The sequence below is a fragment of the Leptonychotes weddellii genome, chromosome 5 (assembly GCF_054177405.1).
Source record: "Leptonychotes weddellii isolate Sample4059 chromosome 5, ASM5417740v2, whole genome shotgun sequence".
NCBI lineage: Eukaryota > Metazoa > Chordata > Mammalia > Carnivora > Phocidae > Leptonychotes > Leptonychotes weddellii.
The window spans coordinates 91,791,249-91,818,123 of NC_138373.1; the positions used below are offsets into that span (position 1 = coordinate 91,791,249).

The window sequence follows — 26,875 nt, forward strand, 5'->3', positions numbered from 1 at the left end:
CTCCAGCAGACTCTGCACAGAGCCTGACATGGGGCTCGATCCCACGAACCTGGGATCATGACCTGAGCTGAAATCAAGAGTCAGAAACCACTAACTGAGCCACCCAGGTGCCCCACAAAGTCACCTTTTAAACCCCTTCTACCCTGACATAATTAAGAAAAAACGAAGCAAACTCTTCTTTTGGAATGATTTCATAAAATTTCTTACAGAGCACAATGTTTAAAAAAATCCTAATCCTGATGCATATTATGCAAAAGTTTTAAAGGAAATGCATCAAAATATTGATCATGATTATATCTACATGATTACTTTATAGGCGATTTTAATTTTCTTTCTGTAATTTCTTAATTTGTAAAAACACATTACTTTTTAGCCATTAAGATATTTTTGTTTAGTAGAAATATTTGCAAGAGTTAACTAAAAGTGGAGATTTTCTCAGTGAGCATAGCAGTTAATATTAGTTGTACTTTGGGGGTGGAGGAAGCTGGCTGGCTCAGTCACTAGAGCATGTGACACTTTCTTTTTTTTAAGATTTTACTTATTTATTTGGGAGAGAGAGAGAGCATGAGTGGGGAGGGGCAGAGGGAGAAGGAGAGGGAGAAGCAAACTCCCCACTGAGCAGGAAGCCTGGCACAGGGCCTGATCCCAGGACCCTGGGATCATGACCTGAGCTGAAGGCAGAAGCTTGACTGAGCCACCCAGGCACCCAGAGCATGTGCCTCTTGATCTCAAGGTGGAGCCTACTTTAAAAAAAAAAAAATTGTACTTCTTACTGAAATATACTTACAAACATGTTAATACAGCGCATATCTGAAGTTGCTATAGTTTTTAATAAAGGTAAAGCAGGATATATAATACACTGTTTTTGTAAAAATAAAACATTTGTGATACATACATCTGTATAGGTATATGCATATGCAGAAAAGAGTTTAGAACAAGTACTCTAAAACAATAATTAGGGGTTATCTTTGGGTAGTGGGAGTAAGCTGCTTAATTGCCTTTTCTTTCTTTCTTTTTTTTTTTTTTTGCAGCAAACATGCATTACTAATCATAAAGTTTTTTTAAAAACTCAAGCCTGGGAGTTAGCATTTCTTCTAGCTTTAGAAGAGGTAAAAAGCTGGTTCTGCCCTAAGCAGAGGCAGCCCTGCTCTCCAGTGACAAGGCAGTGAAGGTGGGAGACAAATGAAGAGAATATAACTGGAGGCTTATGAACTGACCAGCTACTTTCGACTCCCAGATTGGCTGGCTCCACTGTTTTCAAGAGGAAAACCCCATAGTGTGATCCCATTGGAATAGGGTTAGGATTTAGATGACTGTCAGGTTTAGGTTATGAGGTAAAGCCTGGGTCATAGCCGGGGAACATGGAGATCTGGTGTCAGAGTCACCAGTCACTGTCCAGCCACCCTGTAGGAGAGCAAAGAAATAGGAAAGTGCCAAAAGAAAGTTTAAAAAATTTCACTTGATTTACGGTTTTGCTAAGGCAGACATCTCTTTTTCACTTTTCCCTCAGAAAGCATCTAGAATATTAGTGACCTCCATAGGATCCTTATTATCTCCTGGGCTGCCAGCCATCTTCCCTTTGAGCCCTATTCTCTAGTCCTGGACAAAGTATGGTATCCTGATGAGTCAGGTTCATTAGTCCTGCACACAGGCTTCCTGCCTGCTTGTTCAAGACTAGTGAGCATACCTGCTCAACTTGCTTCAGAAAGTTGTTACTTATTTCCACTTCCATTCACTCAGATGTGCCAGTGACCTGGTTCCATGGTCACTTCCCACATAAGTTACAGTGGTGTAGCCCACGCTTACATTGTCGTCATTCAGTCCCTACCATTTTTTATTCTTTTCGTTTGTTCTTGCAACAAAGATTTAAGGAGCACCTGCTATGGGCCAGATGTTAGGGATTCCTTAGTAAACAAAACAAAGCTCCCTTACTCATGGAGTTTACCTTCTAGGGTAGGAGCCAGGAAAAAAAATGAGTGGGGAAAGAACAACATTTAATGTTGGGCAGTGATAAATGCTATTAAGTAACAAAGAGACCAAGGTGTTGGGATAGGTAGAAAGTCAAAAGAGATGGGGTTGTGAGGAAGCCAAGAGCCACCTGAAGAAGTGGCATCTAAGTGTAGACTTGTATGAAGTGTGTTATGGAAGCAAGAGGAAAATTCGTGGAAATGTTCTAGGCAGAGGGAACTGCAAGCGCAGAGGATCTGAAACAGGAATGAGGTTTGGCATTAGAACATGGTAAGGAAGTATTTAAATTCCTATACAACTGTTCAGCAGACTAGCTTATGATGGCTGGTAAGGTCTTTGAACCCCCTCCAGCGATATACTCGGTAAGATATCATTTACCTTGTTTTCTTACGTAGAGAGATGAAAAACTTCTAATCTGTTATGGGTTTCCATGTTTGAGCTGATAACTACATATTTTGCCATTGAGTTGGTGTATAATAACCAAACACATTGACTTGTGACGTATTTTATGAATGTTTTTTCAGTGAACATTTATTGACTTTACCTGATTGATGGGATGTGACTGAGGAGGGAGAAGGTGGAGAGGACAGTCAGATGTACATGGGGAAGTGCAGGGATATGGGAACTGAACGGTGACCTGTGGATTGGGCAACTGGAATGTCCCTGCTCCTCTTGATGGGAGCAGGGTCAGGTGCGTGTTGGTCAGACAGAGATGAGCTGAGGAAAAGGCAGTTGGCCTTAGAGTTCCCACCTTTTGAGAAGTGTGAATGAGAAAGAAAGGAACAAGACTAGATAGCTTGACAGAGAAAATGGAGCTCAGAGGGGTTTTGTCTTTTATTTTAAAAGGAACTTCAGTGTTTTGTGTTTTTTTTTTTAATGACAGGAAATCATTCTTTGCTATTCTTGGCTCACAGAGTAAACAGTTGTTTGTGTGTGTATGTGTCCCATCACCATATTTTTAAATCCGTGTAAAACTTCTTACAGCTGCATAGTTTTCCAGGTATTCAAAGAGAGTTCACCTATGTGATCTTGATCTTCTTGAGAGGAAGGTACCAAATATTATGCCTAAGTTTCCTAGATGCAAGTCTCAAAGCTCAGGTTGTAGCTCAGAAGTCACCCAACTACTAAGTATTGGGGCAAGAAGTTGAATCAGTCTCTCCCGTCTTGCCCAGAGTTCGGCAGTCTATATTCACAGCATTAACTAACCATGATTTGCGCTGCCCCCGCCCCCCCTCCCCCATTCAACCAGTTATCCTCTGGTTATCTCAGAAAAGAACCCAGGGCATTTAGAAATAATTTCCAGGGCAGATGAAGAAGCTTTTCAGAATATGCAGTTATGTCCCACTTGCCACACACACCCTCCTCACCCACATGTGCATCCTCCTATATACAGTCCCCACCCCCCCACACACACTCCTGCCACACACACAACAAACTCACACACCTTCAAATGTTCACTGAGTATACCTCAGTCCTAGTCTTAAAGGATCCTTGCTCACAAAGAAAGCCTGGCTACTCTTTTCAATAATTTCCTCTATCTGGGGTTTGGACTGACAGTAGAAAGATGAAGTTAGGTTGAGAGAATTGATTTTATAAGACCAGAGGAGAGGCCATAAATAAATCCCCAGGTTTCAACAGTAAGGGTTCAGTTGATTATTTTTGCAGGATTTGCTTTCTCTCCTAACAAAGGGAACCCTGTACAACTTAAGCTCAACAGTTTTGTATAAATTTCATCTAAAGTAATAGTGGTTTGCATGCATTGGTCCTTCAGGATATTTTATTTTTTGAGCTTTAAGAGTTAATTACTGAGCATTGAATTTTATGAGCACAAAACCTGGGTTGTCATTTTCACTCTGGCCTAATCTCAGCCTCTTAAAAGAATGTTCATAATGTTGATATTTTGATAATTTTATGGAATGACATTTGTGTGATATATCTTTGCCACTTACCTAGTACTATATATATATATATATATATATATATATCACTGTTTTAGGTTGTTAGCACCTTACCTGGCCCCACCCCTGCACCAGAGGGAAAACTCTGTTTCTTAAACGTACTATAGAGTTTAGGTTGGAACTTTGCAAACTGTGGAAGCCCAGTGTCTTGTTTACATAACATTCTTTGTTCTTACCCCGTTTTTTACTTGTTGCACCCTCTCATAAACATTTAACTTAAATATATTTATTAATGTAATTAATATAATTAATACATTAGCAGAAATGTATATTGTTATACATATGTACTTCCTGTAAAGAGTCTCCAACTTTCATATATTTCTGGAATTTTCTTAAGAATTTAAAACATCTAGGGGCGCCTGGGTGGCTCAGTCGTTAAGCGTCTGCCTTCGGCTCAGGTCATGATCCCAGAGTCCTGGGATCGAGCCCTGCATCGGGCTCTACTGCTCAGCGGGAAGCCTGCTTCTCCCTCTCCCACGCCCCCTGCTTGTGTTCCCTCTCTCGCTGTGTCTCTCTCTGTCAAATAAATAAATAAAACCTTTAAAAAAAAAATTTAAAACATCTAGATTCCAAATTAAATGAGTCACTTCTTTAAAAAATGTGGGTATGGGGACACCTGGGTGGCTCAGTCGGTGTCTGACTTAGGCTCAGGTTGGGATCCCAGGGTCCTGGGATCAAGTTCCGCATCAGGCTGCTTGCTCAATGGGGAGCCTGCTTCTCCCTCTCCCTCTCCTTTCTTGTGCTCGCTCGCTCTCTCTCTGACAAGCAAATAAAATCTTAAAAAAAAAATGTGGGTATGAACAGAGAATGTGGAAAGCAACAGACTAGGGCCCAATGCTTGCATAATTTCCTCCCACCTCTGTTTTAGAGTCAATGTTAAAGATTTGGAAGGAGAGGGAATATTACCCTAAGGAAAAGAGCAGTAGATAATCTAATGATGTGAAAAATTGGATCCCGTTATTCTCATTGGACTACAACATTGTTCTTCTGATTTTAATTAAAAGTTATCCCTCTGGGGTGCTTGGCTGGCTCAGTCAGTAGAGCATGCAACTCTTGATCTCAGGGTCATCAGTTCAAGCTGCATGTTGGGCATGGAGCCTACTTAAGGGAAAAAAAAAAAAAAATCCCTGGGGCATTGTTAGACCTGAGTCTACCTGATGGTTGGACTATCATGAAAAATGACTAGATTTATCCTCCTTAACGTTGTTTTCTTTACAATATTGTACCTGGGCAGGTCCCAGAAATGAAAGTACTTCTCTGAAATGCTAACCACAACAGGGGAATGATGGGCGATTAAAAAGAAATTGCTTCCATCAAATCAGGCTAGACTTATTACTGTATCATCTTAATCTCTCTTGTGGTTAGGGGGGAGCAAACTGGGCAGAAAAGTTCCACTTATTTCATTGTGTTTTCTTTTGCTCATAATGTACTCTTTACCCCGCAAATACATTTTTAAAAATTTTCAAATTTAAATTCAATTAATTAACATACTTTTAGTTTCAGAGGTAGAGGTCAGTCTTATATAACACCCAGTGCTCATTACATCACGGGTGCTCCTTAATGCCTATCACCCAGTTACCTCATCCCCCAACCACTCCTCCCCTCCAGCAACCTTCAGTTTGTTTCCTATGATTAAGAGTCTCTTATGGTTTGTCTCCCTCTCTGGTTTTGTCTTGTTTTATTTTTTCCTCTCTTTCCTATGCTCCTCTGTTTTGTTTGTTAAATTCCTCATATCAGTGAGATCATATGATAATTGTCTTTCTCTGACTGACTTATTTCTCTTAGCATAATACCCTCTAGTTCTATGCATGTTGTTGCAAATGGCACGATTTCAGTTTTTTGATGGCTGTGTAATATTCCATTGCCTATATATACATATACCACATCTTCTTTATCCATTCATCTGTTGATGGACATCTGGGCTCTTGCCATAGTTGGGCTATTGTGGACATTGCTGCTGTAAACATTGAGTTGCCCCTTTGAATCACTACATTTGTATTTTTGGGGTAAATGCCCAGTAGTGCAGTTGCTGGGTCATAGGGTAGCTCTATTTTCAACTTTTTGAGGAACGTCCATACTGTTTTCCAGAGTGGCTGCACCAGCTTGCATTCTCACCAACAGTGTAGGAGGGTTCCTTTTTCTCTGCATACTCCCCAACATCTGTCATTTCCTGACGTGTTAATTTTAGCTGTTCTGACTGGTGTGAGGTGGTATCTCATTGTGGTTTTGATTCGGATTTCCCTAATGCCGAGCGATGTTGAGCACTTTTTCATGTGTCTGCTGGCCATTTGGATGTCTTCTTTGGAAAAATGTCTGTTCATGTCTTCTGCCCATTTCTTGATTGGATTCTTTGTTCTTTGGGTGTTGAGTTTGATAAGGCCTTTATAGATTTTGAATACTAGCCCATTATCTGATATGTTATTTGTAAATATCTTCTCCCATTCTGTCGGCTGTCTTTTGGTTTTGTTGACTGTTCTCTTTGCTGTGCAAAAGCTTTTTATCTTGATGAAGTTCCAATAGTTCATTTTTTCCATTGTTTCCCTTGCCTACATTTTTGTTCTAAATCATCTTCTTAAAACTAATTGCAAAAGAAAAAGTCAAATTAAAAAAAACCTTATAGAATGTTAATTAAGAATACAAAATTCTCAGTAACACAGTGCAAATATCTGAGAAAATATCACCTCTTTACAAATGTTGTATTTTGTGTTTCAGTGTGTCTGTGCCTGGTTGGTGCTGTTGTTTAATCTGGTGCTTCTTAGGCAGACATGACAAATTTGATCTCCAATCAGGAGAGGTCATTTGAATCTGTTTCACTGTCAGACTCCAACCCTGACACTATCCAGTCACTTGATCATACAGACCTTTTGTCCAGAAGGAGTTTTGGCAAGAGTAGAAAGAGCACAGGAAGCACGGCACTGGTGGCGGGGTCACTCAAAGTGTGCCCTACGTGAGATGCACTTCCCGTCTCCCCTAGTACTTCAGTAACACCTCACGTTCAAACCTTTATCATGGCACACCTAAATTTTAGCCCGGGTTTCCTTCTGGAAAATAAATATTTGTCCCTGGCTGCTCTAGCCCTTTCTCCTTTTCCTCTGAAACTAGTAAGAATGAGGAAGAACCCTCCTTCCTCTAACATTGATTCTTACCGTTTTAGAACAGAAGGGAACTTTGGAGATGATCTAACTCCCTCATTTTGTGACTGAAGCACACAGGATGGAGAGGGCAAAATGGTGTGCCCCTGTCATTCGAGTGGCTAAGCAGGCAGTCCAGGCTTTTGAATTTCTCATTAGGGAGTCTTTCTGTCATCGGGCACTGCAAAATCTAAGAGCTTAAAAACATCATTGCCAAAATACGTGCCTATGCCTAGGTGCTCTGGGGCACAGCCACCAGCTCACAGGTGTGCTACCTGGAGGGTATTTTAACATTTCAAGAGAAGTACAGTAACATCTATCAAACACTGCGGGAACTCTTAGCTCTGGGTGGTTCTGCTTTAGTATTAGATTGAACTGTATTTCTTTCGGTGACATCCTAGTTTTGCAGAGCTGGGGTGTTGGCAGGTTATTGTGATAACAAGCAAATACCTGGTAAAAATCAATGTGAAGCAAGAATGAGGATGGCAAGGTCTGTGATCCTGTGGTGTGAGAGGTTTTGCAGGGCCCAAACCCAACAGGCACCCACATGCCATTAGTAAGTAGTGGTAGTGATTGAAGAGTGGAATAAGAATATTAATTTTTCAGGGTACCTGGGTAGCTTAGTTGGTTGAGCGTCCGACTCTTGGTTTCACTCAGTCATGGCCTTGGTCATGGTGTTGGGGTCTTGGGATCAACCCCGTGTCGGGGTTCGTCTTTATCGTGGAGTCTGCTTGTCCCTCTGAGCCCTCCCCCTCTGCTTCTCTCCTCACTGGTGCATGCGCACACGCTCTTTCTCTCTCTCAAATAAATAAATAAAATCTTAGAAAAATTAGTATTTTTTTTTGCAACTGTTTTATATTACATTTTCAAATGGTGCTAAGTTGCTGGGTCAAAAATAGTTATTAAGTTGTTTATACCTAACCATTAAATAAGTGAGCCTGTTAGGGATCTCTGTTGGCCTGGAGTTCCATGAGAGGCTAAGGGCTCCATAATTCGAAAGAGTTTGGGAACCTCTGACTTAGAGTATCTTCCAGGTTAAAACTTCATACTAAGAAAAAGAGAAAGGTCAACTAAGGGTGAATGAAACCAGGTACTTTCAATAGTGAAGGGAAGTAGAACAATGCTCGCAAGGTTATTTCCTCACGTAGCTGACACGGTGGCTACTCCAACAGATTCCAGGCAGTGTTGCTGCCCGCCCAGCATTAGAAGAAGATAAATTATCAGGCCTCTCTGCTTCCAACACTTTTTCACCTTGAGAACCTTGATGAGGATTGTTGGGTCTTTGTCACGTGCCCTACAGCTTACATTTGGAGGTCCTGTTACTAGATTCTGGGCAGTGCGGCTTGAGGAACTGTCGTCGTAGACAGTGTCAGAATGCCCAGAGGTGACTGTAGCTCCGAAGAGGGCACTATTGTTGACATGCCTTTCTTGGATCTGCCACTGTTTTTTCTTTCTCACGCATTCCCCTAGAATCAGTTCTCTAGAAATTGAGAGTCAAGTTATTTGATTTTTTTATTGTATCTTGCTACTTAGTAGATCCACCCAAGAATGTAGGAGAGTGAATATTGAAGAATATGTGTCGTAGGAATACATATTATCTTTAGAAAATAATCATTTTTGACATTAGGAATTTTGGAAAACAGAGGAAAGGAAAATATCGCCAATATTTCTTCCTCACAACTGCTCTTATAATTTTGAGGTAGGTAAGCCTAGGCTTTTGTTCCTAAGAATCTTTTTTTATGTAGTTGTTCATAGTGAGTATTCAGTTATGTATTTATTTTTTTTTTCCCCTTTACTTCCAGGAGGGAGTGAGGCAATAATGACTTAGACCCAAGTTTTGGTCACAGATGAGGTTCAAATCTTAGCAGTGAGACATAGAGCACAGAGCTGAATTTCTGAGTATCTGTTTCCACACCTAAAAAATGAGGATGGTAAGATCTATTTTATAGTCCCTGTGAAGTTCAGGTAAAATATTTGTGAAGTACTTATTTACAGTGCCTGGTACATACTAAGGGCTCAGCAAATAGTATATTGTTATTAATATACCATCAGCATTCTCCTTATGCCACATCATTTTTGTGACCGCATTTTTAATCACCACGTGATATTCTAGCAAGTACACATTCTTGTGCAATCATTCATTTATTATTAGATTGTTAGGTTGCCTCTAAACTTGCACTGGAATAAAAAATTCTGCAGCAAGCTGTTACTCATTGCAGATTTAATAAGTGCTCCCAATATACAAGGACCTTTGCTTGGTATTGGGAGCACAGAGTCCAGAGTGGTAGTCCCTGGCCTTGAAGGGCTCACAGTCTGGTGGGGTTCGGGGGTGATGTGTACAGATAACTGGCCTGTGGTAAACACCGTCACTGTTGCAGTTACTGAGAAAGTGCAGAGGAGAGGACAAAATGTCAGACTGGAGAGCTTGGGGAAGGCAGGAGAAGGTTGTAGGAAAGGAGTTAAGTGAGTTAATGGGGATGGGGCCCATGTTATTAAGGGCTTTTTAAGCCATCACACAAAATGGGACTTTTCATTAGTGCAATGGGAATGTCAGTTTTGAGAAGAGAATTGGCATTATCCATTTAGGTTTTATAGCCTATAGGAGGTGAATGGAAGCAGAGTTAAATTATTAAGGAGACCAGGTGGTAAGAAGTGGCCAGATTGCAAAAAATAGCTCATGACATGAGTTGTCAGGTTGGATGTGAAGGTGTCACAGAAGGCTAGGAGGTGGGCTCTCGGGTGTTAGACTGAATGATTGCAAGAGTGGAGTTGCCATTTCCAAAAACAAGGAAGGATGCAGGAGGAGCAGGTTTGGGCAGAAAATCAGAAGTTGAGTTTTGGGGGCTTATGTTTGAGATATTTATTAAACATCCAGGCAGAGATGTTCAATAGGTAATTAGATGTAGGAGTCTGCAATTCAATGGGAAAGAAGTTTTTCCTGGAGTTATAAATATGGGGGGTATCGGTATATTGTATTTATAGCATGTTTTAAAAACTTGGTATAGTTATTTTACCCATTATTACTCCTCCCATATAGAATTTTCTTTGGTATTTTCATCTTTTTGAAATCCAAATAAATTTCAGAGTCACTTTGTTAAATTTATTTTCTAAAGTATGTTGGAAATTTTACTACTACACTATATGGTAATTTGGGAAGACTTGGCGTCTTTAAAAGAGATCTTTGTATTCAGCAACAATACTAGGTGTCTTCATTTCGTTTTCCTTTACCCCTTCTGGTAAGAGTTCATTCTTTTTCCCCCAAGTAGTTCACACACATTTCTTGATACTATTCCCAAGAATTGTATACTTTGCCTTGTCCTTGTTAGTAATTCCCCTTTCATTGTTATTCTGATAGTTTTTGCTCTTCTATAGGAATTATATTGATTTATTGTCTAGTTCACTGAGCTTCTGGTACTATAAATGATATCCTACTTGATTTCTCTGATTTTTTTTTCCGGATAGAATCATCATCTGCAAATAATTTTGTCTACTTCCTTTCAGTATTTGTCTCATTTATGTTCTTGCCAGGAAAAGAACTAAATTTAAGATAGGAGGTAACTGTGGAGGCAAGAGGCTCTACTTCTAGTCACAGCTTACAAGGTTTGTTTTGTTTTCACCTTAGGCTTATCCTAATTATTTCTTTGCTCTCTTAAAAATTTATTTCTAATGGATTTTTGGAGTATCTGGAGTTTATTTGTTTTAGATTTGTGCATTACCTCTAATAGTTGGTTTTGGTGTGAAATAGTGTTTGGTTTTGCTCCTTCAAGGACTTATTCTCTGATTCCTTGAGCACCACGGGTTTAGGGAAAGCTGTTTTCCTGCTGAATCAACATTTAACTTACGTGATTGCAGGAACAAATTAAACCTGTGGAAAGTACATAATGAAGAGATTTCAATCGCATGATTGGGTAAGGCTCTAATGAAAAATTTAAATTCAGTAGCCCTCCCCTCAACCTCGAAATCCACGAACACAGTAAAAATGAATGTATACAAGTTATTTTTTTAAATGATTATATGCACATTTATAAAACAATTGGTTTTGAAAACTTATTTTCAAACTAAGGTAGTTCCACAAATTTAGAAGTTTTTTTGTTTAAAAAAATCTTTCTAAAAAAATCTTTCTAAATACAAAACCAGTTTCACTTCTCATGTGGATTGCAAATCAGAAAATGATTTGCTGATGCAGCTTAGATTTCTAGAATGCTTTATCTTGAATTTTCAAGTTAACTTTCAAGTGTTATTTTGTTTGTCAAGTTAAGCCTCTTGTGACCTTTCTCCCTGAATGAGCAGTGGACACTATCTGAAACGTTAGGACTTTGAACCGCCACGGGTAGATTCACTGAAAAGCTTTTAATTGGCCTGCATTGCCTTGTTTAAATAGCCAAACACCTGCTAGGCAAGCCCTTGCACATGTGAGTGGCTATATGTTGCTTCCTTTAGGATTTGCAAGGCTGGAGCACAAAGACAGTGATTGTTACCCAATAAGCTGTAGTCACACACTTCTACCAATCGCCTTAGGAGGGCTGGTTACCATGGAATCCACCATCTGTTCACTCCCCGCTGGAATGTGATTATCCTTGCTGGGCTGGGAACTGGGAAGCGTGTGCTGTGTGAAATTATCTGCAATGGACTGGGTTAATGGGAAGCTGGATTTGGCTCGCTGGAAGAACAAATGAAGGGAGTTTTACTTAAACCATTTGTGACTTCTAATCAAGAGGAAGAAATTCAGCTTTTATAAGGTAAGTAACCCTAGTCCTGTGTCTCCAGTTTGTACTACATTTGGTGTGGGGCACTATCTCCATGTGGTCCAAGGAGAGGGAGCTATAAGCTCTTCTGGAACACATCTCCAGCAGTACACACTTCTCTTGTATTGAATCTGAGCAGCTTAATTATGCCTGTACAATTATATGTTGATGGAAAAATGGAGAGTTATTTTTTAATCATTTTAAATTTTTTGTGCCTGTGAAATTGTGCTATGACCTCTGAAAGGGGCAAAGAGACAATCCTTTTTAATGGTTCCTAAGAGTGAGTTATACCGATATTCTTTTTGAAATACGCCCATGGCCACAATGTGTTCTTATGCCTGTTCGTCCAATAAGAAAATGTCTCAGGTCAGGGACATTTGTAGGTTATGGTTTAATTAATGATTATTCTAGCCCACATGGCTGACCTACCACTACTAGCTCATGTTTTGAAATGCGACGTTTATGCAGTTTTATTTTGCAATGCTTTTGCACAAGTTTCAAGGGCCCTGAGCATGTGGAAACAATGTGACCGTGCTTTACCAGCAGGCATGCAGACTCAGTGATAAAAGGGCAGGGGTAGTGCTAGGGAGATCGCTTTCTTTTTCAAGGGCTTCCTTTGTTTTTCTGGGTTCAACGGCCCCTTAAAATGTGTGGTGCGTATTGTAAGCAGTCGAAGGAGATTTGGGTGCTAACAAATGGATGACTGACATTTTTCTGTGTGGCTAAGAGGTTGGTAGCTCAAACAAGGGACTTCTCTGTCCTTTGTAAAGAAGCATTGTAACCCCTTCCCTAAAACAGTACCCTAAAATATAAAAGTGAAAAACAAAAAGAGTGCTGTCTGTACTCCACGTACTCCTTTTGTGTTTTTCTGTCTTTTAAACCATAGCACCAGAGCTCTGTGAGTCTGGCTAGGTCTGCCATTTTTATTTGATAGAGGAAGGGTTGCAAAGAAAAGCTTCCCTTATGCAGCCTGAGTCCTTCTAATTGTGCTGTTTTGCTGTCATCTTAGATATTCATGTCAGTGGGTCACCGGCTGCCTGGAGAGCTAGGAAAGGTCATTGTTAATAGGCCCTACCTTGTTTCAATTTTCTTTTTTTAATGATAGTATAAAATTAGATAACCTTGTATTGGTCAAGGACAATTTTCTTTTTTTAATGATAGTATAAAATTAGATAACCTTGTATTGGTCAAGGACTCCTGGTCTTACTTCATGAACAGGATTTGGGGCCTGACTGCTAGTTGTGGGTTCTTGGTATTAATTGTAGCTTACTTTAAAATTCTTACCTTCTTTTGCAGTTCAAATTATTCAGTTCAATTTATTCTTTGAACTGAACAAATTATTATTTGAACTGTTTTTACTATGAAGAATCAAATTAGATACATACTAGCTCTAAAAAGCAATGTCTCGGGCACCTGGGTGGCTCAGTTGTTAAGTGTCTGCCTTCGGCTCAGGTCATGATCCCAGGGTCCTGGGATCGAGCCCCGCATCGGGCTCCCTGCTCAACGGAGAGCCTGTCTCTCCCTATCCCTCTGCCTGCCTCTCTGCCTGCTTGTGCTGTCAAATAAATAAAATATTTTTAAAAAATAAAATAAAAAGCAATGTCTCTGCTTGAAATTTTCCTTAGCATCTGTAAGAAATTTTAGGCTAATCTTATATTATTGGGGTGAAATTTTCACCCATAAAGACACAAGCAATGTAAGTTTAGGGAGGAAATGAAATAATGGAAAAGCATCTGTATTTAGGGTGTTCATGTTGCTTTAGTTACCTTGATTCTTAAAAACCTGAAAAAGGCTTTGAGTAAATGAGTGTATGAGCATCCATGTGCCTGGGGTGTGGTTACTTCAGCAGTTGAGGCAGGCTGGATAAATCTGTATACGTCTCAAGTTCTCTCATGTTTCTGAACTTCTTTACCATCTTTATTGTTACTGAATTAAAGTTAGAAGATTGTGTTTTCTTTAAGTGTGTATTCATGTCAGAATTTGTCCCAGCATTTTATAGATATTGGCAGGCACTTACTCATTTATTTTTACTGGTAAGCATATTTATTAATAGCACCCTTGACTGAGTTTTCCGAGTAATAAATAGTAAAGCCACGAGCATGTTCACATGTGTTGAAAAACCTCTTCTGTCAACCACGGACAAGAAACTTAGGGCTGCTCTTTCAGAAATTAGTGAATAGGACTGGACAGCCGGGACACTCCTAGAGCACTTGAGATCCCTACCAGCGTACCCGAGGGACGGGAGTGCACGGTCATAGAACTATGTGAGTTCACTTGAGGGGATATAGTTTTGGGACCTGGTGGTTCGTATTGCAGGTGGTAAAATGTTTGCTTCCATTCATAAACATTGTCAGGAGTGAGACCCACCATCATGTCCACAGTCTTGTGGTGACGAGCTCAGACTGTTCTTGGGTCTCTGCCAAGCGTTGCTTTCTGGTTCTCACTATCCTTACCTGTAGGTGCTAGATTTCTGGGATTTCTGAGCCTTCTTCCAACTTTTCAAACTGATGGTGTGGTACTTTTCAGTACAGCTTAGGATTTTACCAAATGGCAAGTTTATAATGTTTGTTAACCCTTATTCAGAGTTATTTCTTATGAAAGTATTATATAGATGATGAATCGGAGACTCTGAACAAATAGCTTGTACTGATTCAAACCCGTAACAGTCTGAGTAGACAGTAAATCAACCCACCACTAGTACAGGGCAGGCAAGTCTTTTTGCTGCTTCCTCTGACACATTATGCTGGAATGCTGCCTGACTTGAGTTACATTTGAACAGGTAGACTGCAGAGCTAATAAATAGCACTGAAATGCTTACATTTTTCTTCCTGTATTTTATTGCCACATTTTTCTAACTTCTAAACTGAGTCTGTCTCTTTGCTTTTGGAGTACAGATTTCGAATCCAATTTTTGAAGTTAATTCTTTTGGGCGGTTGTGGTCCATGTGGCCCTTGAGCTGTCTGAAATGATGGAACACTAGGGATTTGAAGTGAAGAAGAAACTGCAGATGCTGTCCTTGCTGATGCTGTGTTCACATGTCCTTGGTGTTGAAGCTGTTTGCATGTTACATGACATTTAAACACAGATTTACTGAAAATTGCCCTCTTCTGCCCTAACAATTCCATATTGACGGGATTTCAAGAAATGCTTAGAATTGATTGTATGCACCAGTAAAATTTTGTGTTTGTGTTAGATACAGAACTACAGGATGGGAAGCCTCTAAAGTGTGTATGTGAATGATGCAAGCTCACCCAAGAGCTATGGCTCAAATGTTGCATTTGACAGGATGTTTCTCTGTATGAGTGTGCCTTATTTTTGATTATCAGCGGCTGTTTCTTCTGAGATGCTTCCTCTTCTGTGTTTATAACTGCTTCTCTGCTTCTGTAGAATAGAAAGGCAAACTTTGTATAAATTGGCAATGAATGGGTCTATGGAGGCTGCAGCAGGTTTTGGAGTGGTTTTGTGTAACTTGCACATCCTCTTCTCATTCAGTTGCCACTACTTCAGGTTTAGAGGTGGCTTGATGGAGTAGTGTTGAGGGTGTCTAGCAATACCTTATTCTTAGAAAAGCTGCATATTTTACAGATAACCCCACTCTGAGGCTAATTGTTCTTTTGTAACAAATGTGTTGAGTTACTGACTTCCCTTGTAACGAGTTTTCTTTCCTTCCCTCCTTTGCTTCCTCCTTCTCTGCTTAATCCTGTGTTCTTTTTACTTTTTCACCAGTTTTCTGGTCCTGAATTCAGATTAATAAAATCACGAGACAAGGTATATTTCCATAAGGCAAACTGATGGAATTTATTGAATTTTTTTTAGATCCCTACTATATATTTCTAGGTGTTTATTTTTACATAATTTCACATAATTTTCACATATTGTCACCTATTTTGAGGATCTGTCAACATCGTCTTGTTTTACAGCTCTCATTTTACAGAGAAGAATCAGAGACCCATAAAGATTAAGCAGCATATCCAAGGTCACAAAATTTGAGTTGCAGAAACAGTTAATGTTGAGTATTGCATGTTGAATACAAAGATACAGGGTAAAATCAACTGACTTCCTACATTGAAGCCTTATGTAAGGAATAGAACACTGGGGTGTCACCCTAAAAAGTCTCACGCAATTTTCAGTATGCCCAACGGAAGAGCAGCTTTGAAAGGTGGTTCCTCAATTACCAAGGTCATGCGAAACCTAGGTTTTTTTTAAGTTTTTAGGCATTTTATTTATTTTTATGTATTTTTTAAGATTTTATTTATTTGAGAGAGACACAGAGTGAGAGAGAAAGAGATAGAGCATGAGCAGGGTGAGGGGCAAAGGGAGAAGCAGATTCCCTGCTGAGCAGGGAGCCCGACTCAGGGCTCAGTCCCAGGACTCCGGAATCATGACCTGAGCTGAAGGCAGATGCTTAACTGACTCAGCCACCCAGGCTCCCAAAGTTTAGGCATTTTAAAAAAAGATTTATTATTTTGGGGGGGGAGGGGCAGAGGGCGAGAATCACAAGAAGACTCCCCGCTGAGCATAGAGCCTGAGGCAGGGCTTTATCTCACTACCCCAAGATCATGACCTGAGCTGAAACCAAGAGGTGGACGCTTAACGGACTGAACCACCCAGGCGCCCCAAAATTTAGGCAATTAAATGATAACTAAAACTTTCAAGCCAACTAGATATTTGTGTTTTTTAGTTTGCATGTTTTTTTCCTTATGTCCGTATCTGTAGCAGAAGTAAAGTGATGATCAGAATGTTGCTTGGTGATTGTGGAGCCCAGAGCAGATGGGGGTGGAGCACTGGGGAAGGACCCCCTGACAGACAAATACAGTTCCACTTGAGGGCACACTTGTCATCTGGCTAGTGGCTAGTGTATTTCTGATGTGGGCTAATGCATCCTCTTTGAACATTGCTAGAGACATAAAACCTGTGATTACTGACCTGGCCTCCCTTTTCTCAGCTTCCCACCATGCCAACCACCTGCTTCCCTTTGCCCAGGACCACGCTGCTGCCTATTGAGACATTCTTTCTCTAGTATGTTATGGTCATCAGTGTTAACCTTGCATTCACTCACCAGACATTTATTGAGCATTTAATCTCTACTGGGCAGTATTGCAGATGTGGAGGGTAGGGCACAGAACACAAAGGGAAAGGACTTTAGTGAAAAGTATATAGTAGAAGGGAGAGACAGATAATGCACAAATAAATGAAGAATGTTAATTTCAAATAGGGGCGAGTATGTGAAGACAAAAAACCGTGATGTGTTGAGGGATTTTAGGGCAGCAAACTTCAGATTGGTTAATCAGGAAATGCTTATCTGGGGAGGTCTCATAAAGCTGAGACACAAATCATAAGCAGCCAGCATGATCCAGTGGAGTGGTTGAGGGGGTCTGCTATTGCCACTTCATTCAGGAAGAAACTGAGGAAAGCCTATCAGGATCATACCATGATTATGGTAGTTAGTATTTCAAAAGCACACTGCATGTTGTCTTTACTTTCAGGACTTACTACTGAATGTATGCTCTTTTCCAAAGTCAGAGTTTAATGGGCTAGTATTGGAAGGCATTCAGTATAGTGGTTTAGAGCGCAAGCAGCCTAGATTTAGTTCCATCCCTCATACTGGCTACTTGGAAGTCTCTAGGCAAGTTACTTAACCTCTCTAAACCTGTTTCCCCATTTGTTAGAACTGATGGGGTTATCGTGGATACTGAAGGAGGTAATATTCAAAACCCCTTTTAGTGCTAAAGATGACGGTGATAGCTGTGATGTTCTCTAAGGGGCATGGGTAATAATCCCATGAATGTTGAAATATTTGCTCCTGTTTGGCAGTGAAAGCTTGGAAGTACTATTAGCCTTCTCTCTATAGGGTGAATTTTTCTTTGATCTCTCCCATCATTCTCCCCCCCTCACATTCATTCATTCATCTCTCACATTCATTTATTCAACACACACTTTTGTTGTTTTAAAAACTATATTGAGGTGTGACTGACATATGAAAGCCATACATATTTGACATACATAACTTGATGAGGTTTGGAGATAAGTATACACTTGTGAACTCATCTCCACAATCTATGCCATAAACATATCTATCACTTCCAAAAGAACACTTCTTGCATGTTCATCTGCCCTTGCTAGCTTCTGGACGAAGAACTTGATTAGACGTGGTCCTTGCTCACAGGTGCTCAGTTAACAATCTGTTAACCAGGCAATTGTATTCAGTGTGCTTGGTGCCTGAGGACGTGCAGGGGACAGAGGAGCAGGTAATTGACCACACAGGTGAAGTGGGCTGGGAATTCTAGTCTGAGGCGACACAAGCAAGGAGGCATGAGAGGCCTGGTAAGTGCCAGTAGCTGAGTGCAGAACTTGAGCTAAGGCAGGCTTGAGATACGAGAGTGGAGATCTTGGCTTGCGTAGAAGTTTTTACTGTATCTTGTAAAGAGTGAGGAACTTTTGAATAGCTTTAAATATGTTGAGAATAGATCTTCAGTTTTGTAGTCTTGAAAGATAACTGGCAACTTAAATGATGGAAACACTGGAAGGAATTATATCCAAGGCAGCCTAAATTCTTTTGCATCTTTATCTTCATCATCTTCTTCATCCACAGCAGACGGACTTTTTCTGCTCTTATCACCACCATAATACAGTTGTCCTATCTTACTCTTGATATTTAGATTCTACAATCAGCACATAAAGTAAAACTTGCATAGAGGAAAAAAAAAAAAAAAGTCCTTGAGAATTTCCTTAGGAAGGCATTGCTTTGGAGATCAACTCTTTCATTGAGTTTGGCCTGGTGTGTGTTTTTTTGTTCCCGGGGTTGGAAGAGAGATTGCTACTGCTTTGGTCATGAGATGAAATTCTGCTTGCATTTTAGGGCCATTCTGCATGAAATATGAGGGAGCAGCAGGTTCATGATCTCTATCTCATGCCTACCACAGGGAACATGGGCATTGGGGTCAGGTTCCCTAAACAACTTAACCTGTAACACATGTTTGTGCTGCTCACCTATAGCTGTTTTCTATGTCTGCAAAGCACGTTAGTTCAAGTTTAAATGCACTTACAGTACAATTACTGCTATTGCATTAGTAACAACTTTTAGTGTTTTCTATGTCAAACAATGCAAAGTGTATTCATCATCTCATTTAATGTTTAACAAACATTTGAGATGAGTGGAATTTATCCTCGTTTGAACAAATTAAACTTGCTATGAGATGTATACTGTTTTCAAGTTTACTAATAGTTAAGTGATAAACGGGGATTAAAACCCAGTTCATTCTGGCTTCAATCCTATATTCTTAGCTTTTATGCTCAATTTTCTTTAATTAGAAAACCATTGCATTAACATAGGCCAAAAAAAAAAAAAAACCCTCCCCCCCAAACCTAGGAAACTTATATACTGCAGTAGCTGAGGGGGTAGAGAAATGATTAGATCCCAAAGAAATGAAGAGAGAATTAATGAGTTTTACTGTCTTTAAGAAGCCTGTAGGTAGTTAGTAATTGTCAAAGAACATTAACAGTTATTTCAAAAAGGAAGAAACACAAATGACTATTACATGAGAAGAAAGTTTTATATAACTGGAAATATACAAAATAGATATTCTTTTATTACACTGGCAAAATTTCCTGAATGGTTATATTTTGGATTGGCACCCTTACTTACTTCAGATGACAATGTCACTTCAGATGACAGTGTAAATTGATATAATTTTTTGGAAAACGATTTGGTAGTATGTATTAATTAGAGAACATTTTGTTGCAGGGCATAGAAGAATACCCTATAATTTAAGAGAAAAGAGGGACGTATAGAAACAATAAAAAAAGTTATCTTCTGGAGCCAACTCATCCAGGCCTCCCAGGAGCCTGGAGCCAGGACAGTTACACTCTCTCTCCCGCAGACGGGCCTCTTCTGTATGTGTGTGTGGATGGCAGAAAACAGGGCCACCCCAAATCTCAGTCACACCACTTCCTAGTCCCAGTGCCCAGCAGAAACAAAGTCCCAACTACTGATGGCTTGGAGAGTGACTCTGATGGCAAAGCATTGGTCGGCACTTACCCATGATCCCACCACATGTGGCCATGGAACACAGAGGTCATTTGACTTATCTACCTACTCAGAATGTCCTGTGAAGCAGAAACTCTTTGAAAGGGGAGTAGTTAAAGCAAGCAAATATGAGAACACACCTGGTACATGTATCATTAGCACTAAAAATGTTCATGTCCTTTGATCCCACAGTCCCACTTTTAGAAATCTACCAGTAAGTAGTAAGTTACCTAGTGATCCAGTAAATGATTTATCACATCACATCAGGTGCTCCAGTGGAGTGGAGAGAAACCAGAAACTATGGATGTTCCACAATAGGGAAATGGCTACATGAATTACTCATGAGATCATATGTTACACAAATATTAAAAACAGTTTTCAAAAAAATATAGAAAAGTGCTTACAATGAAACGTAGTATGCATACATATTGTTTACACTGTACTAAGTTACATTTTATATAATAGGCAGAAAAAATACTAGAGGGAATTAACACCAAACACCAGTTACTACTAGATTTTAGAATCACTTTTGTTATTTACAACTTGTTTGTAGATTTTATTTTTTATTTTTTGAAGATTTTATTTTTAAGTAAACTCTGCACGCAATGTGGGGCTCAAACTCCCAACCCCAAGATCAAGAGTTGCATGCTATACCAACTGAGTCAGCCAGGCACCGCTTGTCTGTAGATTTTAAATGATTAACAATGGACTTACAGTTATCTTGAAATTAAAAAATAAACTAATATAAAATAACTGTTGAATCACAGACCTGTACCTCTGAAACAAATAATACATTATATGTTAAAAAAAAAAAAGAAGAAGATAGTAGGAAGGGAAAAATGAAGGGGAGGAAATCGGACGTGGAGACGAACCATGAGAGACTATGGACTCTGAGAAACAAACTGAGGGTCCTAGAGGGGAGGGGGGTGGAGAGATGGGTTAGCCTGGTGATGGGTATTAAAGAGGGCATGTTCTGCATGGAGCACTGGGTGTTATACGCAAACAATGAATCATGGAACACTACATCAAAAACTAATGATGTATGGTGATTAACATAACATAATAAAATAAATAAATAATGTAAAAAAGATAAAAAAATAAAACGACTCAAATTATAATCTGGTAGAGAAGATAAACCTGTCCTAAGTAAGGTAATAGTAACTGATATAACCTCATATGTACTTTTGTGTTATGGATTGTGTATTAAAAACTTAAGGATGGATTTCCTAATAATTAGATTCTTTATAAGTATAATGGTGTATTCAAGAATTATTTTCCTATAACTGGTGGTATTTAAATAGAAATCAGACAAGCACTTATAAGAACTGTGGAGAAGATTCATCTGTCACGTACGAAGAGTTAGATGGCGTCTAAAATCCTTTTCAACCCCAATGTTCTGTTAGAGAAACAGTTTACTGTGGAGTGATTGTTTAAAAAAAAAAAAAAAAGTTTGATGTTAGGAGAAGATACACAAGGCAAGTAGCTTTTGTGAAAGAGATGTGAAGTTCTTATACGGGAGATGTCACAATCTGTAGGATTAAGCAGGAGGCAATGAATTTGAGTCAGGTCTTGAAGGATGTGATAGTCAGGGATTGGATTATGTGATGGAAGTCATTTTAAGGTCTGCTAATGATTGATGCTAAGGCAGATTTTGGATTTGGCCATTTATGGTTAAAGGATGGTAACCAAATTGGCTGTCCAAATGGGAGAAGCACTTTCCTTGTTCATCTTCTAGTGAGATGAGTGAAGTGGTACAAAACTTAAATTGAACAAGAGCAAAGTCAAGCCTTGTTTGTGGCCTTAACTATATTCTGAGAAGAAAACTTCAGGGTGATCAATCATGATTTTTATGTTTTGGTGGGTATGTTAAATTATGGCAGTAATATATTAACAACTATGCTATAAATTCAACCTGCTTGTTTAACTCCCAGACATTAAAATGTTTTGAAACTACACACAACTACACAGGAACCAAAGATCTTTAATTTTACGTGTGTGTGTGTGTGTGTGTGTGTGTGTGTGTTGGGGGAGGGGGTCATCTTTTGCCAAAGGAAAGTAATACTGAAGATACGTTCTTTCTGTTCATTAGAAAAAGGTGTAGCCCCATAAAGCATAAGCTGATCTCAGGGTTGACAGTGTAGCATTTTCTTTAAAGCTGATTTTCCCTCTTTAAAAAATTGGAATAAGCATAAAATTATTGCTGTAAAATGATCAGTAATCTAGCTTTTCTTTGATTTTTCTGCTTTCTGATTATTGTATACATTGACTCTCTTCTGTGATGATTAACAACTTCTAGACCAATTCTGATGAGTGCATCTTCAACTCATGGTCATGACCACTTTGAGAGCTCTAAGGAGTAGAGTGTTTATGACTTTGAGCTCATATAGCTTCAGCCTTCAGCTACCTGATGGAGCTACAACATTTGGCACTCCTTTTCCAAATTAGCACCCAATCCCCCATTAGAGTTTGTCACTGCCTTTTTGTCATCGAAAATTGTCAAAGTAGTTTCTTTTCTCAGAAGAACCAGCTCTGTACCTGGTATAGTAGCTACTAGCTAATTCAATAATTTGACTACATAAAATGCACAATTGCTTTGAAAAAGGCTGTTTTAATATCTATATTTATGTAAAATGTCTAAAATCTATCCAAGCATGAAATTAGTTTGTTACATACACTTCAGTAATAAAATACTGAAACAGTGTGAACGTTGAGGCAAGAAATGGCTATATGTTGTACAGTTTTTGTTTTTAAACAACAACAAAATTTTAGTGTTAATTGCACTCCTTTAAGACAGTGCTCAACTACCTGTCTTCCAGTAAACCTTTCTTTCCAGTTGCATTCCTCTCCTCTGAGCTCCCAAAGCACTCTGTGGTTATATCTGTCATCAACATATTTTGCAATTGGCTGTTATTTTGTCTCTCTACCCAACTTGATTGATTTCCTGAGGCCAGGAACTATTTTACTCATCTTAAATCCCCAGTTTTTGGCACCTCACAAAACCCATGCTTACACTTAGATTGTTGAACTGAATTAAAACTAATGAAAAAAATATAAAGCAATTTACCCAAATTGCCAGTGATAGTTGTGTGTTGCCATTTCAACAATTGGAAGATAAGGAGAGGTATCACCCCATAGGATTAGAAGAGTAATTGCCTCGCCTAGCTCCTGTGTCTCTACTTCTGGAAAGAGCCCTACCCCCAAAAAGAGAACTAAGCAGATCCTCCTCAAATCTCTGATGGTTCTGGATCCATTCTTGTCTCTCCGTGACTACATTGGGTGCTGCTGGATGTCATGGATTTTGTTGATCAAATTTATGCTTACTGGTGGCTAAACCCCGGCAAATGGAAAGTGCTAGATAAAGTATCTAATGGAAGGAATGAGTCTTACCCAGAAATCCTCAAAATGTTTGAAGAATCACTGGTTTTTCTGCCCATGGAATTTTAGGCACAGTTTGTTAAAAAGACCAAGATTACGTTATCTTATATAATTGTGATGATTAGGTATCTTAGATAATGTATTGGAATTCTGGCAATACTTGGTGACAAGTCATCATAAACATCAGATTTGTAGGTTATATAATGGCACAATACTTAAACGAGTTGTCAGACCAAAGACCTTTATATCTTTTTCTTTTACAAAAAAACACAAATGTTCCATGTTTACTAACCCTTCATGTGAAGAAAAGTCTGTCAGTACATATTTAACAGATTCTTACCTAGCAGATATATTTGAAAAAATAAACAAAACTGTCCTTTTGAGGTAAAGGTAACATTTGAGTGAGTGAGAAAGTAACTGCAACCAGCAGAGGGAAAAGTGCATTATGGACAAAACATTTTTGAAATGACTATTTGGAAATGTTTCCATTATTGTGTCATCACCAAAATAGATACAAGTGTATCATTTAAAAAAAATTTTCCTTTAAAAAAAAAACTATTTCTGCATACATATTCAAACTTAAATACAAGATCTTTTTTAGCTTGTTTTAAAAATCTTTGAGATAGTTATAGTAGATTTTAGACCAAATTAAAAAAAAAGTAACACTTTCTAAGACATCAAGGCAGATGGAAATATACTAGAATTTCAAGGAAAACTTTTGCATAATTGATAGATGGGATTTTTTTCTTTTTTTAAGATTTTATTTATTTGACAGAGAGAGACACAGCGAGAGAGGGAACACAAGCAGGGGGCGTAGGAGAGGGAGAAGCAGGCCTCCCACTGAGCAGGGAGCCCGATGCAGGGCCGATCCCAGGACCCTGGGATCATGACCTGAGCCGAAGGCAGATGCCCAACAACTGAGCCACCCAGGCACCCGGATAGATGGGATTTAAAAATGTGTATCATGATTTAGTAAGTGCAGCCAATGATGTACTTCTTCCCTTTAGAACAATGAATTTTCCTCAATTAGGGGCAGTCATTAAAACCAAGTGTGGAAGTAAACCAACTTATATCTGCTCTTTCAAAGGGTTATATCACCAAATATTTAACCAAGATTTAAAAAAACAAAGCAGATTGAATCACACTGATCCCTCAAAAATAGTATTTTATCTTTACCTCATCCTACTTTAAGTTCTATTTTTGTATTTTACAGTATGCATTTTAGTACAGTAATACTTGTATTTAATGCATTTAATTTATGCATATACCCATGTATCCATACACACTTGGAGGTGCAATGCCCAGTTTTCATACTGAGAGGGATGTGCCATCATAAAGTTTGGATGTCATTGTTCTAGCAAGCCCTACTTGACCTCCCTACCCCCATGGCAGTAACAGGGCTCCATTCAGACTTGTCAGTCACCTTTCTACTTGTCTGCTCTCCCTTTGACTTCTTGGAAGGGACCATTTAATGCGATTGTATTAAGCGTCTGATCCAGTGTGCAGAGGGCCTATGGAAATGAAGAGGAAAGTCATGGTCCTTGTTCTTCAGAAGCTTTGAGAATGGTAGGAAATACAAATGCTGAACAAGGACATTGCATGAACTTTCATTTAATTACAGTTGTAAATGAGCATTCAAAGGAAACCTACAGGGGATAGTGAGACCTAATCATATGAAAGACCTTAAGGCCATAGGAACTGAAAAGAATAGTGTGGTTAAAGGAAAATGAGATGCCATTGAAAGTGATGGTGCAGACTTTCTAGAAAATTCCCAGGTGCTTAGCAGCCTGCCATGTATACTATATTAAGCCCCATGTAGGGGCTCAGAAATTCCTTGTGAATGAATGGATAAAACAATTTCAGACCAAACCTCAAATTGATGGCTCAAAATTTTATTTGATCCACACAGTGTTTTTGAGTTTTGAAATTTTGAAAAAATCCATTCTCTAGGTTGCCACAAGTAATTCTAATTCATCTATTTCCACCTGCCTTGATGACTTAGAAAGTGTTACTTTTTTTTTTTAGACTGGTATCCCTACCCATTTGTGTTACGTGCCTAGATGTTAAATACATTTGCCTTTGCTCCCCTGTGTAGAGGACAAAGATTATGCCATACTCCACAGACAGTGAGCGGTTTACTAATATGAGATCATTTGAGTTCTAGTGATTAATGTACAAACTGTTAGGTCTTAAAGACTATATGGATATTTTATCATCCTTAGTATAATATTGAAAATCTGTTTCAGCATTATTGGCAAAGTTCACAATACACAGATTGCTAGGATAATAATTTGAAAATTTCAAGCAAGTAAATTTGTAATTTATCACATACTCATTCATCAATTTAAGGCCCATATGATGGTAATTGGCTGTTTTCTTTCTTTCTTTTTTTTTTAAGTTCTCTTTTTATCCTTGATCTTCTTTCGTACTGCAGAAAAAGGTATCTGAAAGCTTACTGAAATTTGGAAGGACTAATATTCTCTTTTTCTTTCTTGGCAGTTTTATTTCTGTAATATATTCCTGAGGTTGCATGAAAAAGGAAACTGCATGTTTAAGTGTGCTATTATCTGTGGGATAAAAGGGAAGAAATAAGTAGAATCGGTGATTTGCAGACAGGATAGTGTTGGTTTTATTTAGGTTATCTTTTCTTTCCATATTCTGAGTTTGTCCTTTAAGAATATTTGGGCCAACACAAAAGGCTAAGCAGCTGCTGTTATACCAGCAAGCTGTGCATTAAGATCTTGAGGAAAGGAAGACAAGTAATTAAAAGAAATCTGGATGAGGCAGCTGATCAAAAAGCGAGAGAAACAAAAGCCCTCCCTCTGTTCTCCCAAGTTAGTAGCAAGTAACTGGCTGTACTTTACCCTTTATCTGACCTGCCAAGGGCAAAGCCTAAGTTTTATTTTCTTAAAGCCTCAGAGGAGCCTTTTCTGGAAGCTGCATGGCTATTTCAAAGTTGGAAAAAATAATAGGTTCCTGTGGAAATTTATGAAAAGAAAACATTTTTCTTGACTTCCTTCTCAAAACCAGTGATTGATAGAGGGAACATGGTTTGGGAACATACTTTGAAAGCAAAGTGGCAAGAAATGAGTCTAGAAAGGTAAGCGGGGGACAGAGACTTAGGCCTGTGTGTAGTTTGGATTCATTCTGAGCTCAGTGAGCCGCCACTGAGGATATCAGCCGGCAAGTGATGAATAGTTCTGCAAGCATCAGCAACATTTACAAATCTGCCACAGATGTCTTCACCATACAGCCTGAAATCAGGTGCTTTCCCTTCCTTTGCTGCCTAACAAAACCTCACTAATCCTTCAAGATAAAGTTCAGTCTTCTCTTCTCCAGCAAAGGAGGTCGCTTTCAGATATATGGAAATGAGAGCATAAAGCTGAAAGAGAAGTTGGTACTGGAAATGTTTTAGAATCTTCTGCATAGTGGAGGAGCTGTAGCCTTCAAGTGGGTCCGTTGTCCAGAGTAGATACTGAAGAGAGAAGAATGCAAAGGAATAGTACAGGCAGTAGAGAGTCTATAATAGGGAATTCATAAGCATGAACAAATAGATTGACCATAGCAGAGATAGGCTGGCTGAGGTTGGGTGTCATAAATTCATGGTGCAAAATGTTCTAGTTGCAGTAATTTTTTTATTGTGGTAAAATATACATAACATAAAATTTACAA

The 26,875-nt window shown here is 39.0% G+C and overlaps 1 protein-coding gene across 2 annotated transcripts in view; it reads left to right on the forward strand.

Annotated features, from left to right (window-relative positions):
* FGD4 (FYVE, RhoGEF and PH domain containing 4) overlaps positions 1 to 26,875 on the forward strand; it is a 133,005-nt gene that overhangs the window by 4,885 nt on the left and 101,245 nt on the right. Inside the window, exon 1 of one of the 2 annotated variants that reach the window (XM_081821474.1) lies at positions 11,172 to 11,796. The exons of the other annotated variant lie outside the window; for it this stretch is intronic. The gene's annotated coding sequence lies outside the window, so the exon portion shown is untranslated. Of the gene's footprint in view, positions 1 to 11,171; positions 11,797 to 26,875 lie in introns of those variants that run through there. 2 annotated transcript variants of the gene reach the window in all.